The sequence below is a fragment of the Clarias gariepinus genome, chromosome 3 (assembly GCF_024256425.1).
Source record: "Clarias gariepinus isolate MV-2021 ecotype Netherlands chromosome 3, CGAR_prim_01v2, whole genome shotgun sequence".
Lineage (NCBI taxonomy): Eukaryota > Metazoa > Chordata > Actinopteri > Siluriformes > Clariidae > Clarias > Clarias gariepinus.
In genome coordinates, this window is record NC_071102.1 from 44,318,108 (window position 1) to 44,327,360 (window position 9,253).

At 37.3% G+C, this 9,253-nt stretch overlaps 1 long non-coding RNA gene across 1 annotated transcript; it reads left to right on the plus strand.

Moving 5' to 3' along the window:
- The first annotated feature begins 280 nt into the window (after positions 1–280).
- On the plus strand, positions 281–940 carry LOC128518666 (uncharacterized). Its single transcript, XR_008357764.1, has 3 exons — positions 281–401; positions 512–591; positions 875–940. It is a non-coding gene; the product is annotated as an uncharacterized LOC128518666 (long non-coding RNA).
- The last annotated feature ends 8,313 nt before the right edge of the window (positions 941–9,253 follow it).

Below are 9,253 nucleotides of genomic sequence, written 5' to 3' on the forward strand. Positions count from 1 at the left end.
ACCCGGCCTTCAGCAAGAGATTCTCAGTGCAATACAACAGCAGTTTATTTATACACAATATCAGTATGAATGAATTAGGAGTGTATTATTGTAGTCAAACTCAAACTGGTTCACCTCCCGACATCAGCAGAGGAATCAGACTTTACATCCAGAATCCCTCAACTGGTGAGTTTATTTATTATAGTTACATTAAATGTGTGTGATAAATCAATACTTCATTATAATTAAACTGAGGGGTTTAAGTTCAAACTATCTGATCTTTGTCGTGTTTGCAGATAATCAGACATGTAGGATTGAAGAGCGTCAGAATCAGACAGTAGATATAGATGAGATCAGACTCTGGAGAAATCTCTTCATCACATCAGGAATAATAAACTGTGTTGTGATTGTTGGAGTCACAGGTGAGTTATATGAGGAATAATAACCAAACCTCACAGACCTTCAGTCTTCAGTGTGTAAATATGTTGGATTAATGACATCAGTTTATTCAGACTGCATTCTGATGTTTTAGTCTCGATCGTAAGCTGCTGTGGAAAAAACAACAAATCACCAAACTGTGATGTGAAGCTTCAAGAAGTCAGTGGATCACAGGTAAAGTTACTGGATACACACACACACACACACACACACACACACACTCACACACACACTCTCACACACACACACACACACACACACACACACACACACACACACACACACATACACACTTTACGGGTATTAATTAATACACAAGTTCAGTTAACAGTATACAGTGTGTTATGTGCTAATTAATGCAATGTGTTTTATGTGTTATATAAAGTATTTTACACTTTAAACGTATTTAACAGATAAATCTACACACAGTCCTCATGACGTTTGTGCTCTTTTACAGAGCTGGTGGCCAAAAGCACAAAACAAAAACAGCTACACTGTGGTGGAGTTTATTCTGTTTCAGAATACATAATGTCATTGCAAATCTAATACACAATTATTCTTGAATGTTCTTTGAAATAAAGTCTCACTTTCAAACCTGTACCTGTCCCACTGTATCTGATTATATTTATCTGTAAGGAATAAAACAGTGTGTTGTGCTGTTATAGGGGAATAATCAGTGATGTGCTGGTGTGAAGAAGTGTGTACCCATCACATCTAGGCCCAGTGTATCTCAGCCAGTTCACCTACAGACATGTTTCTCCCAGATCCTCCTCTAGTCTGTGAACAGAGGCAGGAAAAGTAAAAGAACACTGGAGTGTGTGTATAAAACACAGTGTAACACTGACTTCCTGGTGTTTGTGCACTAGAATAATAAGGGGTTTATAAAGATAGTGTAATTCTGTGTTATTCCACTAGGGGATAACGAAGGGGGCATTACAGAGGGCATAACAGATAAACAGTTAACTCTGTAATTGTGTCTCTGTATAAATTAACTAAATTAGTGCTTTTACATCAACCAGACTACATAAAGGATAATTTAGTAACTCTGTGAGTGTGTGTGTGTGTGTGTGTGTGTGTTTGTGTGTGTGTGTGTGTGTGTGTGTGTGTTTGTGAGCTAAAAGATATATGGTATGTTTAATAACCTCACCCTACTCCATCTCCTACACCAGGAAAATGAATGGATTCATAATTGTTTATCATTAAAGAAATTCACTATTTTTATGTAATCTCACCTAAATGGTCTGGGAAGTTAAAAGGTTGTTTTTTGCATCTATGTGATGATTTCCGATCTTTTCATCAGACAGATATGAAAAAACAAAACATTGCGGTCAGAGTGAGTTGAACTGCCACTTCCCCCTCAGTCCTGTAGCTCTAAACGTGTTCATGTCTGAAGTTTCCTCACTGACAATTTACAATTTATGACCAGAGATCAAGTTTCATCATGAAGATCCTCCACATCTACTTCTGTAAGTTTATTTCCTTTAAATCACTGATCATATTTAATGTGTACGTTCCTCTTTATTAATAAACAGCAAATTACATTTTTTTTCAAATAAACATATATAGGGCTCAGGATTGTGCAGTATATAGTAACATATCTTTTTTTCAGCACAACCAGGCAATATGATGAACTGAATTTTGGTTTATTTTAACTAAATACCAAACAACTTAGCGAAATATTGGAAAATGGGTCACATAAGCAAAGAAATAGCACAGATACACATGATCACATGTTTTCCTGTAAAAATAACAATAATAATAATAATAATAATAATAATAACAATAATCTCATTTTGAGAGTTCTACATTTTTGCAATGTCATTCCCATATTCCAGTAGTGGTAAAATTTACACTTTATAACAGTAATGATTTTGTTCCTTTTGTTATATAGTAATTATTATTATATAGTATAATATTTTGTTGTATATTTTCTCTGATCTCTGCTGTGTTGCAGTACAACACTAACTTGTGCCGCTGCAGTTTTAAGGGGTTAATTAATAACTTAATTTTTGTTTTAATTTTTGTTAGATCTCCTTGTGTGCTGTGGAGCTGCAGAGAGTTTCAGGGAGAAGTTGGTAGATTTGGGACAGAATGTGACTCTAAAGTGTGAGGTGTCTGTAAAAAATGTGCTCTGGTTCCTGCTGAAGCCGTCAGAACCTCCAGTGTTTATATTACGCTCTTTCTCAAGTAGTATCCTGGAACCAGTATACAGTAATACAACCTTCAGCAAGAGATTCTCAGTGCAATACAACAGCAGTTTATTTATACACAATATCAGTACTAATGAATTAGGAGTGTATTATTGTATTCAAACTGCTTCACCTCCCGACATGAGCAGAGGAATCAGACTTTACATCCAGAATCACACAACTGGTGAGTTTATTTATTATAGTTACAGGAAATGTGTGTGATGAATCAATACTTCATTATAATTAAACTGAGGATTTTTAAATTAACAAGATGAAAATAATTTATTTTTATGCTTCCAGAGAATCAGACAGCTGATAAAGATGAAAAGATTCGACTCTACACGAATCTCTTTATCATACTGGGAGCAATGAACTGTGCTGTGATCGTTGTAGTCACAGGTGAGTTATACAGTAATTTTCTTTTTTAATTTAACTTAAAAATTTAAGCTGTTGTATGAACAAGATTTATTTGTATCTGCCATCTTGGTTTAATATTAATTTTTTTGTTATTTTACAATTAAAACTGAGATTCTCTATGGGGTTCAGGTCAGATGAGTTTTCTGGCCAATCAAGCACAGTAACTTTAGGGTCAGCAAATCAGTTAGTGGTAGTTTAGGCAGTGGGCAGGTGCTACGGTCTGCTGGAAAAGGAAATCAACATTTCTGTCAGCAGACAAAAGCCTTAAGTGCTATAAGATCAACTGGCAGAAGTTTGCGTTGACGTTGGACTTGATAAGACACAGTAGACCACCACCAGCAGATGACTTGGCACCAAATAATCACTGTGGAAACTTCACTTTGGACCTTAATCAACTCCCTCCAGTCTCTGAGTGCTTAAATTCCAAATGAAATGCAAAACTTGGGAAAAAAAAGGATTTTGGACCACTGAGCAATGGTCCATTTTTTTCTCTTAGGTCCAGGCAAGACACTTGTCTTGACATTATCTCTGAGTTTGGAGTGGTTGATACTATGAATATAACAGTCGTAGCTGCGTAGAAGAGAAGGTATGACCAGTTTTGTGCCAGATTATGTCACAGCAGCCATCAGGTGCAAAATGGGCATGGCCATCCACTTCACTCTACAGAGCCAATCAATTTAGCGCTTTTCCCTTGAGGTGGATGTATCTATACGCTCAGCAGAGCCAATCAATGTGGCAGTTTACCGTATGCAGAACACACAGAAATGCAACGAACTGTGCACCTAGGCAACGCACCTAGAAACTGCAACAATCGTCCAAACACAAACAAAAGCGTGATACAGTATGGCTGTTTAAAATGTTGAGTAGAAGGGAATTTATAAGTGTATTTATAAGAATTTATAACTTTATAAGTGTCATATGCTTATTATCTCATTTTTAGCTTTACCCTACTAAAAAGAAAATTGCTGCATGTTTTTAAAAAGAGCACATTGACACTCCACAGTGGTATTGGCAAAATATTCTGTGTACTGATGAAAGTAAAAACTATTTGGAAAGAACACGCAACACTACATACAGTATGGTGTAAACAGGGCACTGAGACACTCATGAAAATATCGTCCCATAAAAGTATGGTGGAGGGAAACATCAGGATTTGGGGCGTGGCCAGCTTGCAGCGATAAAGGGAAAGATGAATTCTCAAGTGTATCAAAAAATTCTTCTGAGGGGGTGTGATTAGTGTATTTAACCCTGACTGGATTGGACCCTGACTCAGTACAGGTTTATTCATTCTGATGAAACATTTTAACAAAAAACATTTCTGCATTTGTAATAATTATTTAAACCTTTTATTATTTAGATGGATCAATTATTTTTTTGTACAAATAATAAACTTTAAAAAGAATTAAGGTAGTCAGTATTACAATGAATGTTATTCAGACTGCATTGTGATTTTTTTAGTCTCAATCACAAGCTCTTGTGAAAACAACAAATCTTTAAACTGTGATGTGAAGCTTCAAGAAGTCGGTGGATCACAGGTAAAGTCACTGGATACACACACACACTTAACACTTCAGTTATTAATTAATACACAGCTTTAGTTTACAGTAAACAGTGTGTTACGTTTTGAGTTCAGTGTTGGGGGACGATGCTTTTTAAAGTAACTAATTGTGTTACAAAATTACTGTCATTAAAAAGTAATCAGTTACATTACAGCGTTACTTTCTGATAAAAGTAACTAGTTTGAGTACTTTTTCATTGCAGAAAATAAAAACTCCTTTGTGATTCCTCATGCATGTTGTTTTAGTCAAGACCTTTATAATTATTCTACCATCATCACTCAGTGAAGTTTGACCCATAATCTGTTAACTACTAATACCCCTATCTCACCTACTAATACCCCTATCTCACCTACTAATACCCCTATCTCACCTACTAATACCCCTATTTCACCTACTAATACCCCCATCTCACCTACTAATACCCCTATCTCACCTACTAATACCCCTATCTCACCTACTAATACCCCTATCCCACCTACCCGGTTTCCTGCGGTGGCCGTAAGTACGGATCATCATGATTCAGCGAGAGTTTTGGCTGTGATAAGGTTTCCATCCCGTGCCTCGGTCGTGGCGTAGCCAAACCGCATATGTGAGATAGGGGTATAACAGCAGGAATAACAGAGGGGGACTGGTTATCGGGGGCGGGGCTTGTAGGACGACTTTCACACACATACACCAATGGATTTAGAATCACTGCTGGCTCACGGATTACATAAGTTGTCTGAATATTGGATTAGATTTAAAAAAAAAACTGAATAACTGAGAACTTAAATGGCGAATCTAGCGCGTTAAATTACTCGTTACATTAAAAAAGTAATTCAAGTACTCTAACGCGTTACTTTGTAATGTGTAACACCCAACACTGGTTATGTGCTAATTAGTGCAGTGTGTTTATGTGTTATACAAAATATTTTCCACTTTAAATGTATATACAGTAACAGATAAATCTACACACAGTCCTCATGACTTTTGTGCTCTTTTACAGGGCTGGTGGCCAAAAGCACAGAATGAAACTGTGGTGGAGTTTATTCTGTTTCAGCGAGTGGTGTAACACACACACACACACACACACACACATAGAGATCATTGTTTTTTTTTTTTGGGGTGGTTGGCATAAGCTGTGCTACTCAATTGCGGTTATAGTCTGAGCACCAGTGACCTTCTGCAGTAACATTCTTACAGGAGGTTTTGTCCACATTATCAAGATTTACAGATTTCTTTCGGCAAATCTGCGTAATAGTCACATCTGTTCCGTTAATTTCGCCCAGCTCCATCGCAGATTCGGTTCATAAATCTACTCTGACCCGAAGCCACACCTAAGAAGTAAAAAGGCTCCAACTTTTATCAAGATTTAACAAAAAAGTCGGAGCCTTTTTACTTCTTAGGTGTGGCTTCGAGACAGAGTAGATTTGCAGACAGCAGACGAAACCGACCTGGATTCACTTTTGTTCCAGCCATACAAGTTTTTGCTGCTGCGAACAACAATGTGCAAACCTAAAGTAATGGTAAAACAGTGTATCAATACAAAAAAAAAAGGAAGAATAAACATTATACACAGTGCAGTTTACAAATACAAATGAAAGTGAAAAAAAGTAATAAAAATTAAATTGTGGATATGTAAACATATGTGTGTTTTCTTTCATTGACTGACCACATCATCCCTGATTATTAATTTAGCCCAGATGTTTCCTACGATCTGTAACGAATCTGGTAACAAGATTTGTCCAGGATTATTTTTGCACAATGGGCCAGATACGATACAGTTCTGTCTTGCACATCTGATGTGAATCCAGTGTTTCAGGTACGCGGCTTAACAGGGTCTACGCAAAACCTACTGTACACTGTAGATCTGACGCAGAAACACAGCTTAAGCTTTACCGATCCGCCTGTGTGAAATTAGCTGCAGGTCTCATACTGCCACCTCTAATCATCTATTTATGCACATGTAGATTCAGCTTACAGCCACATATTAATTATAGACATCAATACATATATGATAAGGAGAGCCAATGAGCCGAATCATTCTGTAGGGACAGGGGATGAGCACATACACAGTTTATCAGCCTGCACACTAAATGTCCTGATCCTCCTGCCTTAACATTATGCCTCTGCTTAAATATAGTCTAAAATATATATTTATGTAAATATTTTACTATAACAGATGTCCATATTCTATATCCAGATTGTATAGTGTACATTTTATACTGTTAGTATTCTACTTTGTTTTCTATTTTATTCTACTTTATTCTGTTGTTTCTTAATTTTTAACTTCGTACTGTCCACTTTCCGCCATGGCAAAACTAATTTCCCACTTGTGGGACTAATAAAGGTTTATCTGATCTTATCTTAAAATATAGTCGGTGCTTTTCATTTTGGATATTAAATGTAAGGGACTGTAACTAGAATCAATGACTACTGTATGTGTTACTATTCCACTTGGTATCACCTTATAAAAATACGCAGCCCTAGTTATGTGTTTATAGCTTTAAGTGTTTTTGGGTAGGATGCCATGTTCTTTTTTTTTTTTTTATATTTGCTTTGCATCATGTTGGAAGGTAAGCATAGTTCTTGGCATTTTTCAAAATCTGTAAAATTTTGTCATGTTATTGTTTGTTGAAATGTTGAGCTGTTTAGATATGGGTTTGAGCTGTAGGTTTCTAAATTCTACAGTGAAATATTGTTTAACTATTAGCTAGCGTGGCGAGGCGCTGCGTACGGGCCTCCATTATCCTGTTCTGTACAAAAAGCCTCTGCCAACAGAATGATACCTGGGATCCCAGGTAATTGAACTGCAGTCTTTATATAACATATACTAAGCTCTGACAGGTTAACATTCTAAATCATGGGCGGGAGCTTACCCACTCGACCACACTAGCATAATGTGCAGTGGCAAAACATTGCTCAGTACAAAGAGTTCTAGGTAAAGGGGTAAAGTTGACCTTGTTTATGTTGCAATTCATATTATGAATGTTGTGTTTGTCTTAAATGTTATTATCTTCTGTTGGATTGTGCATTAGTTTAACATAATGTGCAACATGTTGCATGTAGTTAATTGAATTAATTAGCATGTCACATGTTTTTTTAAATGTTTGTTTTGTTACTTGTGTTCTCTTGAAATCTCTTTTTGCCCTTTATACCATTTAGATTTAAACTATCAAATTAAATAAATATTTCATTGTGTGTATGAACTGTTTATTTGTGTTATTTTTGGTTTATACACATGATATAGGCAAGATAATGTGTGTTACTTAAAATAGTATTTTAGTATTTGGATGATAAAACAAACTGGTACAAAACAAAATGGTAACAAGTGGGGCATCATAAAAAGCAGGGGTTTAATGTTAAGAGCTGGGCAACTCTACATGTTCTGTGTCACATTTGGACCAGATGTAATAATGATCCTTGGGTTTGAGCTGGACTATATTTACATACGCTCTACAGAACATATCCGTTCCAGTTTTGGCCCAGAGTGCAAACATAAGCTGATCCAAATCAGTTTGCCGAGGTTTGTTGGAGATGTTGGAGAGAAGTCTTGGCCATATCATGCTGCAGAGATCCACCATGGACAGATCTGTGGTGTACTGTATTTGACCTATTGTGCAAAAATAAGCCAGGCCAAATCTTGTGTAACGTCTGAGCCAGTAGTTTTGCTACTGTATCTGATTTAGGGCAAATGTAATAAAATTGAAGGTTTAGCTGGCCAAGATCTGTCAAAGATTCACATCAGATGTGGAGGACAGATCTGTGCCGTATTTGGCCTTTTGTGCAAAAAATAGGCTGGGTCAAATCTTGTTCCCAGATCTGTTACAGATCTTGGGAAACGTCTGGGCCAGATATGGGCCACAGTAGTTTTGCTTTCAGGGTTGTGGGTGATTTGGGATATGAAATTCTGCCTTATCCCCTTACTCCCACATCCCTGCTCCCAGTGACGTGTTCCTCTTTAATCTCTTGAAGAAACCACTTGATTACCGAGGAGGAACTTTTTCTCAAGAGCCAAAAAGAAGGCTTGTACAAAGATGGTCTCCACCAGCTCATTCATCCTTTGTAGGAGTGTGTTGCTTTGGGTGGGGGATATGTAGACAAGGACTAAGCTCACAACGTTTGTTTTCCTTGTATTATTTTTTCTTAGCAATAATAATTTTATGACCGCCAGGACATGTACAAACACATACATGTGTTTTATAGACTTAGAGTAGGTGTATGATCGGGTCCCCAGGATTTTCTGTAGGTGGTATTAAGAGTGTAATATAAGTGGGTGCAACAGGTTTGACCCTTGTGGACCGGGTGCACCACACACAGACACAAGATGAGGTCTTATGGGAAAAGAGGCGCTCCTGCACGCTCCCTTGGATGACCTGTCCTGAAAATGCCGTAGTTCTCTCTGCGGCCTTTTCCTTTTCGGCAGCAGGGATGCGAAGATGGGCTCGAGCAGTCCTTTCCCATGCTGTCCTCTCGCGGAGATCAAAAGGCGACATTCTAGTCTCTTCTTTATAGTCCCTGGGGCGTGTAACATCTTGCAGAATAGGCTCATGTCGGGACTCATAAGACCAGATTATCTTTTTAATGCTCTAAAGTCCAATTTTTGTCACTAACGTGGTTTTCTTATACACAGCTGTTTAGTCCCAATCTTTTGAGTTCTTGTTAAATTGTGTATAATGCTCTTACTGTCAC